Source organism: Limulus polyphemus, unplaced genomic scaffold (genome assembly GCF_000517525.1).
Source record: "Limulus polyphemus unplaced genomic scaffold, Limulus_polyphemus-2.1.2 Scaffold875, whole genome shotgun sequence".
NCBI classification, from domain to species: domain Eukaryota; kingdom Metazoa; phylum Arthropoda; class Merostomata; order Xiphosura; family Limulidae; genus Limulus; species Limulus polyphemus.
Window position 1 is genome coordinate 265,907 of NW_013666485.1, and position 9,904 is coordinate 275,810.

A 9,904-nucleotide genomic window follows, 5' to 3' on the forward strand; every position below is an offset into this window, starting at 1 on the left:
TATTTCAGATAGTTAGTTTTGTGTGTTCCTTGTAGCTTATGAGTGATAGTCACTAATTCACCAATGTAAATTTTCCTTGCATCCACAGGTTGCTCTGTAAACTACATTCTTCTGATGCATGGAAGGAATGTGTTTTACTGTTATTAAACATACACGATTTGCTGTTTACTGTTTATTACTCTCATCTACAGCTTTATGATAAGACTCAGGATAGTTATGTATTTAATTTTAGCTTATTAACTCTCAAATGGCTGGATGCATCAATTTGGTGCAAAAGCAAATTACTAGAGTAACTAGTTTCAGATGTAATTTTACAGACTGCGTTGCTTATGTACATTAAAATCTTATTTTTTATAACTGATATTTGTATGAACTAGCAGTTTTCAATATTTTAAACTATTTCATTGTTAAATATTTTTTAAGAAACAATTAACAATTCCTACCTTATAGATTTTAATTACTTATTTTTATGTTCTCTTACATTCTTGTAAAACTTTTTCGTAAAGATTTTAATTTATAAAACTAAGTCTTATCTTTATTTTTATTTGAAAAACACATGCAGTTTCATCATGTTAAAAATCACTGCCATACAATTAAAATAACTTTTACACCATGTGAAAGTTATAAGCAAACTGACTTTCTTTTTTTTAATTGCTTATCAGAAAATTTCATTTAATACACTTAGTGAGTTTTAAACCCATTTTATTTTCATACATACATACGATACATCAGGCAAGCAGTAGCACTCTCTATGTAGGGATGTTTTGGATTGTTCATCAAAATGGTATTTTAAACATCTCATCAATAGGTCATCAGAACTTTACTATACAGTGTTTCCTTTTATAACAATATCTATGTCACAAATTCTGGGAATGTCAGTAAATCTCAAAGTAAAACATTTGAATTTCTCGTTCTTCTTTCTTTTTTTAATAACTCAAAAGCCAAAACAATGGTGTCAACTAAATTCACTGAGGTGACAGTTTAAAACGAAGTATCCACTTTTATGAATATTATTAACTAGTAGTAATTTAAAAAAAAATCATAATTCTAAGGTACACAGTGTTATCATTACCTCTTAAAGTTAGCTTTCTTACAGAAATTTGGCATTCCTTTAAAAAGCTTAAGTACAGGGTGAAACATGAATTACCAGCCAGTAATAAATAAACAATAAATGTTACAATTGGAACTCTCATTGTATTTAGAACTTGGTTATAACCACAACCTTCCTATGTCTATTGAAATATTGCATCAAGAAAACAAGCAAACACTTAAAAGTTGTTGTTGTTTGTTATTAAGCACAAAGCTACACAAAGAGCTATCTGTGCTCTGCCCACCAGGAGTATCGAAACCTAGTTTCTAGCAACATAAGTCCGCAGAAATACCACTGATCTGTTGGGAAGCAAACAAGAAAAAATATTTCAAAAAAGGAAGTAAATGTAGGGATGAGTAATATCAATGACTCAAAAATGATGCAAACAAGATAGTAGAAACAGCATTTGCATCATCCCTATATAATAGCACAGGCAAGAATTAACATATAGCAATATATGTTAATTCTTGCCTGTGCTATTATACTTTACTTCCTTTTTTGAAAAGTTTTGTCTTTACTTGTACATATTAGGGTGGTCTTTATTCACAGGTAAAATTTGAGGTTAAGAATTCTGAAGCTCTCACCCTCTAATTTTGCTCCAATGTACAAAAAAATGAGCATTAAAAGTCAAACTTCATCCATTTTGGACCATATTCAAAGGTTGCTCAGTGATGTTCAAATTCTAGACTGCAGTGGCTTGGGTACTGTATATACTATGTGGTATAAAAATGTATCTGTTATGTATTATAAATTATTATTATTCTATTGCACATAAAATAGTATGTATACGTCCATAATTCTATGATTTTGATATGCTTAGTTACTGTTCCCCCCTTTTTTTTTTGCTGTTAGGAAGACATCTTCTATGATCCTGCATGACTTGAAGGAAGAATTGTTTCTGTTTTATTTCTTTGTTATGATGGCATTATACTCTTCAATCAGAACCACATCTCTTTCAGCACTGACATTTACAACATTCAAGTGTTGAACTGTCTGCAGTGCCTACCTGTAGTCCTCTCTGAGCTCCTATGGCTCAGGCTATAATCAAGAAATCCAAATACAATTAAAGGCATCTGAATAAGTCTGTTGTGTTCTTTGTGAGAAAATATTCAACTGACATGTCCTCAGACTTCCTAATATTCAGTTGGATGTGATTTGGAAGTTCATCCATGCCTTCCTTCTCACTTAATGCCTTTACCATTGCTCATTTTGTTTCTGTGAATATAGCTGAATCAAAGAATGCCAAATCAAAGAGTTCCTCACTGGGATACCATAGATGTCCGGCAAATTTATGACAGACAAATTCTGAAAGAGCAGAATTCCCTTTCTTAGACTTAACAAGACATTGTCGGAAGTTACGATCATTGGGAGGAGCAAAAATGGCATCAGAAGCAGTGAACAATATTCCAAGATAAATTTGAACAATAAAGATGCCAATGTCATGGAGTCCTCTTTCCTCACAACCAAGTGAGCTTAAATTGTCCCACAAACATTCAGATCTTGAGGGGATATAATGCCTTGGCCATTCATCGTGCATAATCCAGTGCTCTAGGTACTATAAATTGCACTCCATGAGGAGGGATACCACCAAGAAAGGTTATGACCAGTTTAAGAAGCTCTCAATAATCATATATAGATTGGCTGACCTGAAGGTGTTTTGTAGAAATTCTAGAAACTTCTGTCATATCATACAGAACATTCCACAAATAAAGTGTGCCAGCATGGATTATTTATATATGGTATGTTCTTGAACGTTCTGAATAATGTGCAATACTCTAGAATAATCCATAATGTTCTGGAACATTCCAGAATAATCTAGAACCTTTCAGAATTGCTTAGAATATTTAGAATATGCAGATACAATGTGAGCTACAAAGTAAAATACCAACTACCTTGAGCAACCTCACAATGTTATTCAATATGGATAAAAATTGGTGTGAATTACTTATTTATATATTGGAATAAAATGAGGTGGTGAAAGTGTAAGTCAAAACTTATTATATATAATATATATATTTTATTTATTTTCAGTGATTTTCTTTGCTCATGGAAGCAGTTGCTTATGCTGATATAATCTAATATAAACATAGTCAAACACAGTGGCCTCGTTTGTGAAACAAACTGTGATATGATAAGGTGCAAAATTATTTTCTTAAGAACATCTCATCTTGTTCCACAAAAGACACCCTATTGCCCATCATACTACAACATCATAATTCAAATAAAGTTTAAAATGATAAAGCAGGCTTTAACAAAAAAAAAAACAGGATTGTAACTTTGGTGGAAATTGTTTACAAATATCTTTTCTTCTATCAACATATCACCAAGCTAAGCTTCTTTCACTTTGTTCAGATCTCTACACAAATCTTTGCTGAGCTGGAAGCAATATCAGCTTATACTACTGAAAATAACAGAAAATAGGGCTTTCGTGAGGTGTTCATATCAGTAGCCTATGACTCCTAAATTTACACTGAGATATTGGCAACCACATGACCAGAGGGTGAGAAACAGTGATTGGTTAAAAGTAATAAAATTTTCTGTAACTTTCTGATTAAGTGGTACAATATTGCCTTCAAAGCAAAGTTCAATCATCTGAGCATGATAGTTAATACAAAAAATAAAATTACATAATATAATAAGTTGAAATTATTATGTAACATTTAAATATTATTACTACATCACTATGTTATAGCTTATTGGTATTTAAACAGTATACTTATTATGTATTTCAATTTATTATTTTCTTATGTCTATCTCAATGCACAGTATATTTTAACCTTACCATTACACTCATATGAATTGTCTTAAAAATTATAACATGTATCTTAAAACATGCTAGGCATTGTTCTTTTAAACTTCTATAGCCATAACTGAACATTTATCTTGTTCATTAAGCCTGATGATAAATCCTAAATCAGGTTGAAATCCAGCTTTAATAAAAGAATTTGGATTGTATATATAAATGTGGTGAAAACCAGATTATTAAGAATTTTCATTCTAGGTAAATTCAATTCATTACAATTAAAAGACCTTTATAAACTGATGTTAACATTTTCTTACACTAAAAACGTATTTTTGATAGGTACTTGCTTCCTCTAACACAAAGCTATCTTGATCTTCTTTCTGCCCCCTAAGCATTGCTAAATAATTTTAATGCTCAATGCACCAGTCTATATACCCAACAAATTAAATTTCATGTCACTTTTGGACATGTATGTAGCAAGTGACCATACTCCACCAATTGCATTACACCACTTATATTGGCTCAGCTAGTTCCCTATAATGTTCCTGCTCAATCCTCACTTTCAAGAAATGGCAGGATCTAAAAGCAGTGGGGAGGAAGGTTGTAAGAAGATGTAAGTACCTATCAGAAATACATTTTCAATGTAAGAAAATGTTAACTTCTGTTACAGTCTTACCTCCTCTCACACAAAGCTATAATCCCACAATGAAAAGATGAGTGGTCAAGTGTATGCACCTAACATTAAAACCAATCAGAAAGCAACTGCCTAGAAAATAACTTGTGTGGTCAGAGACTAAACTGAAACATACATTCAGGGTACCACAGTACTTCTGAAACAAGTATACTCTTCATCCCATAAAAAGGAAATTAACCTGACACAAGCAGGAAAAAAGAACTAGCACAAACTTAATACATTCTGAGAAGTGCAATCCATAGTAAAAAAAAAAAGAAGTGCAAGTTTGAATTGTCCTCCATAACACAAACCGTACTACTTTTGAAACAGGTATACTCTTCAACATATTAGAAGGAAATTAACCCGACACAGGCAGGAAAAAAGAATTAGTACAAACTTAATACATTCTGTGAAGTGCAATCCATAGTAAAAAAAAAAAAAGTGCAAGTTTGAATTGTTCTATATCACACAAACCAGACCAGAAAACAGCTGGCTCAGGCAGGTAAAGAGCCACTTTATGAAATAAAAACTCTAAGCGAACTCAATACCCCCCATGAGGAGAAATGGCAAATCAAATGACAGTTCTCAAAAATATAATGATGGAGAAAAACAACTAGCTTTGATTAAGTATCTACCCAACCTAAACCAGACAGACGAGGTTCCACAACCCACCCTTGGGTATTAGAAGGTTGAGGATCATCCAGATAAAAATGAAATTAGAGTAACACGTACATTGTGGCTAGGGCACATAGGCTGTATGATATACAACATTACAGGGTGGTATCATTGTCTCAACTCAACTGTAAGAACAGGGCAATACCTGTAACCAGTATTAACAGCATAAATTGTAACTCACCCAATGTAACTGCAAGGAAGACACATCCTGCACCCAGAATTAAAAGGAGGATGAGAAACACTTGCTCAACTGTAAGAACAGTGTACGCACGTCCTGTTGCTGGTATTACAAGGCAGATGAAGTCCCCCAAAATCAACCGTAAACTGGTCCTGCTCCAACTGGTCTACTTGGGAATAAGCATCCATAGGAAAGGGAAAGAGGGAACCTAGCTTTTACACTCTTCTCACTGAGTGGAGAAATGTGTGGTTATATTGTATGGTAAATTACTACTTCACACTCAGGAGGAAGCCTCCTTGAGCCACCACCCCAGTGACTGGTAAATGGTAAGGACTCCCAGGATCCACTTGAAGAAAAAGTATGGGGGAAGTAAATGCAATAGAGAGTTCAGAGGCACGTCACACTGGAGAAAGTGCATTGGATGTCCACGATTCCCTATTTTGAAAAGCTGACCATCCCCAATTTATGCAATCAAAGAGTCAACAGGGATGGGCAGAAATCCCCTTTTGCTTTACTCATGATAGTCCACTGAGTTAACTTTCGGATACCTAGAGACATACGAGTATATACCACTAGGCATGTCACTAGTGGTCTTGCAGGACACTCCATCTCTACAGTGAGCATTGTAGCTGTACCAGTACATAGTGAGTAAAAGTACATCTGAGCAGGCAACATTTGCCACAGGGTGGGATCTTATGAATAGCAGTAAAAAGAGTCCCTGAAAAGAAAACAAATAAAATGTTGTGAAAAGACATCACAAAGTCAAAGGTGAATGGACGTGTGTAGAATTGCCATGGGAGGAAGGGAGGGAGGGAGACAATATCCACTTGATAAAGCTATAGCCAGATAGTGCAGAAAATGAGCCATGAAGAAATAGGGAGTAGATCTCAATCTGGTCTGAACGATTTTTTCTAACAAACAGTGAAGATGAGCAGCTCAAGATATGGTGAGATTACAAATTTGTGGAGAAGAAATGTTGAGAAGACAGCGACCTTCCATAGATAAATCTGAATATACCAATGTAAGGAGTTGACGAAACCCAGCCAGTTAGCGTGACAGAGAATAAATCAAAGGATATAGAAGGATTATAAGGAATAAAAGGTTGGGAATGTGAACCCTGAAAGGAGGCAGTATGTGCCACATAACACTGTATGACAAACCTGACAAGGATCAATAAGGGAGTTCAGGTGGGAGAGGGAAGGTAAAGAAATGGGTATAAAAGCCAAATGGCCTTCTTGGGCAACAGAGGTCTTAAGGAAGAAGGACCAATCTGGATATAGGCCATCACAAAAGGAATAGAAGAAGATTCTGGTAACATTAATCCTTTTTTGCACAGACATAATCTACAACGCATTTCACAAGGTTTTAATGACTTACATTAAAAATTTAATTAAACTACTTTTTGTTTATGTTATACCAATTAGCATAGCATAAAATCATAGCTAATAATACATATTTTGATAGTATACAAGTTTTAAGTTCTTGATTTTATAAAGTGATTAAAAAAAATCCTGAATTTCCCCTAGTATGAGAAATGTGACATTTTTTCTCTAGGCATCCCATCTTCTAAAATTTATTCACCAGCCCTCCAATAAGTACGAAATCTAACGTAGATTACTCACTATCAAGTTTTCAGTGCTCAGGCAAAGCATATTTTTTTTATAGCCTTCAATCTTGTTTAGTTACAGAGCCATCAAAAAGAAAATCAGACCCCACTTGCCACATCCACCTGTCACATCCTTTCTTCCAGGATTTGTTAATAGTTCTCTCTAATGTTTGATATTATATTACTTATAACAAATAGAAAGCCATGGTTTTCATCCATAATACAACATATTATATTATGTTGTTTTTTGAACAGAGAATTATCAATTTCTCTTTTAGTACTAGCTTCGTTCCCATGGAAAAGATATTGACTAGCATGGATTAATTTGTAATGGCTCTTGTCGCAGAGTCAGATAAATTATGATAGTCATGTGACATTGTCTACTTTTTGCATGTTATTATTCTATATTTTTTGGTGCATTATTTAATTCAATAAAAATTATTTAGTGCACTGCTACCATTAGTATAAAAAAAAAGTAGGGTTAAGTGTCACCAATAGTTGCCAGCAAAAAAAAGAAGGTCCAGTAAGTACTATATTTCTTGTTTTTCACATATATTCTTTATTTATTATTATAAAAGTAACTAAAATATAAAAATAGTAATCTCTTTAGATTAGGTAAAATAAATAATAATAATATAATAAAAAAATTTATGAGGTAGGCATGCAAGCAGCTTGGAGTAGCTCGTGAGTAATGTAATTCGATAGCATAATGCAAGCCCCATGTTTCCCAAGTGATTTACAACTTATAATAACATGAATAATAGTTACACAGTTAAAAGGGCAATACGACAAAAGGTAAGTATAAATAGTTGAATAATGTTAGAAGTTTAAAGCTACTTAGGATAAACAAATGTAGTTTCATGTTACAATTTGAAGTCATTCTAGAAAGAAAAAAAAAGGTAACTTAGATTTATTTCAATTTTTTTTTGGTTACGAGGTCGGTCAAATTGACCAAACTTTTATACAGTTAGAGTAGAGAAAATAACAGATAATGTATATTGTTTTACTGAAAACAAACATTTGAAATATATTTAGGAGGTTTTAGAGATTTTGCAAATGAAATGAGAGATTTTCAGGACAAAGAATAGTATTTATAATCATAAAATGAAAATCACTTTGCACTGGGACTAGTAACAAAACAGACTCAATATATTCACAAACAAACCTTTAGTAAAAAATAATTCATTAAAAAATCTGATTTTTTGTGTACAAAAGACTTGTACTATTTCCTAAAAGTCTATCAAATTTTGTGAAGATACACATACTGTATTAAAAGTTAACAAGTGCAAATGTGTATTTGAACTCAGTATTATATACCAAGCACATTGCAAAAGGGTTATTAGCATAAATATCTGATCGATGACATCTGCAAGTTAGGAGGAAAAGGAAACATGTAATATATCACAAAACTGATTAACCAACTGTAAAAAAAAAAAAAAGGTGTAGAGTGTGACAAAATAAAATTAGAAGGTGCCAGAAAAAGTAAATCCAATTTTCTTCTCTTTGATTGTATTCATCCTCAGATACACTTTCAGGTTAAAAATGAGAAGAAATCACCAGCTGAACATACGAATCTAACTCCCTACAAATTAAGTTCTGTACCTCCACAGAAGATAAAGTTGAACCCAATGCCAGGGTAGTCGTATCAGAAGCATTGTCTACTGTAATGGGAATTTCCATTGTCGATACATTGAATCTTGAAGTCATTCTAAGTTACCATATAACTTGATAACAATAAACAAATGCAAGACAAAAACAACTGAAACAATTGAACACAAACACAGTAAAACTGTTGAAAAAAGGTATTGAAATGTCAATGAAGTACAATCATAAATAAAAGTCACATGCGAAAAAACATGTCTAAATGATGCTGTGCCAATTACGAAAATAAGGATTGAGCAGGAACATTAGAGGGAGCTAGCTGTGCCAAAATAGGTAGCACGATACTATTGGTGTAGTGTGTTCACATATACATGTTCAAAAGTGGTGCAAAATATTTGGGATATATAAACTAGTGCACTAAGCATTAACATTTTTTAGCAATGCTTAAGGTGCAGAAAGAAGATCAAGGGAGCTTTGTGCAAGAAGAGGTAAGACTGGATTGCACAAATTACTCAACAGTTCAAAATAAAAAGTTAGCAACAACATAAATACATGGGTATAGTACAGCATTTGAGCTTGAAAGCTCAATAAAATAGTTTATGCACAAAATATACTTTTTGAAACTGGTATGACAAAATGTTTATATTGTTTTTCCACTGTGAAACTGTTTGCTAATCTTTTGGGTGAGTTTATAATGCAATGAATGCACCCTACCAAAAGTAGAAATCGACAATGATAGAAATTACTGTGTTTCAATTAAAAAGTTGTAAAACAAATCTTTATATTTCACAAAACTACCAAAAATTAAGATTTCTGGAAAAATTGTTTTACCCAAGTAGAATAAAACATGTTTGGAATCATCCAATACTAATCAACCATAAATATATCCTCTCAAACTAATGCCTATACTGGTACTATGCACAGTGTTATAAAATAACACAGTACACAAGTTATGTATTAAAAGGAATCTTAAGCAAGCTTACATTTGAAATAAAGATGGAACACTTTTTTTTATCAGTTTCATTAAAACAGTTTTCTGGTAAATAAACACATCGATTTTGCCTGTTGTATTTTGTTTTCTACACACATTTTGCAGTGCACAAGCAGGTAAAGCATAAGATTAGCCCATGTGGAAACCCAGGTTTAATTTTCATGATGTTGAGCAATGTTCATAATTTCAAACATAATTAAAAGGATGTGAGCATTCAGGTGTGACATTTAAATCAGCCGCGTTTTTTTCCACACGTGCAACTTGCTCCCTTCTTCACGTCCAATATGCACTATTTTCTCGTGCATCAAATCCGTATTTAAGTCCCGAATTCTGATGCAAATCATTT

General features: G+C 33.0%; 1 protein-coding gene across 2 annotated transcripts in view; it reads right to left on the reverse strand.

The window, feature by feature from the left end:
* LOC106460990 (TOM1-like protein 2) overlaps nt 1-9,904 on the reverse strand; it is a 39,205-nt gene that overhangs the window by 25,162 nt on the left and 4,139 nt on the right. The window lies entirely within an intron of this gene.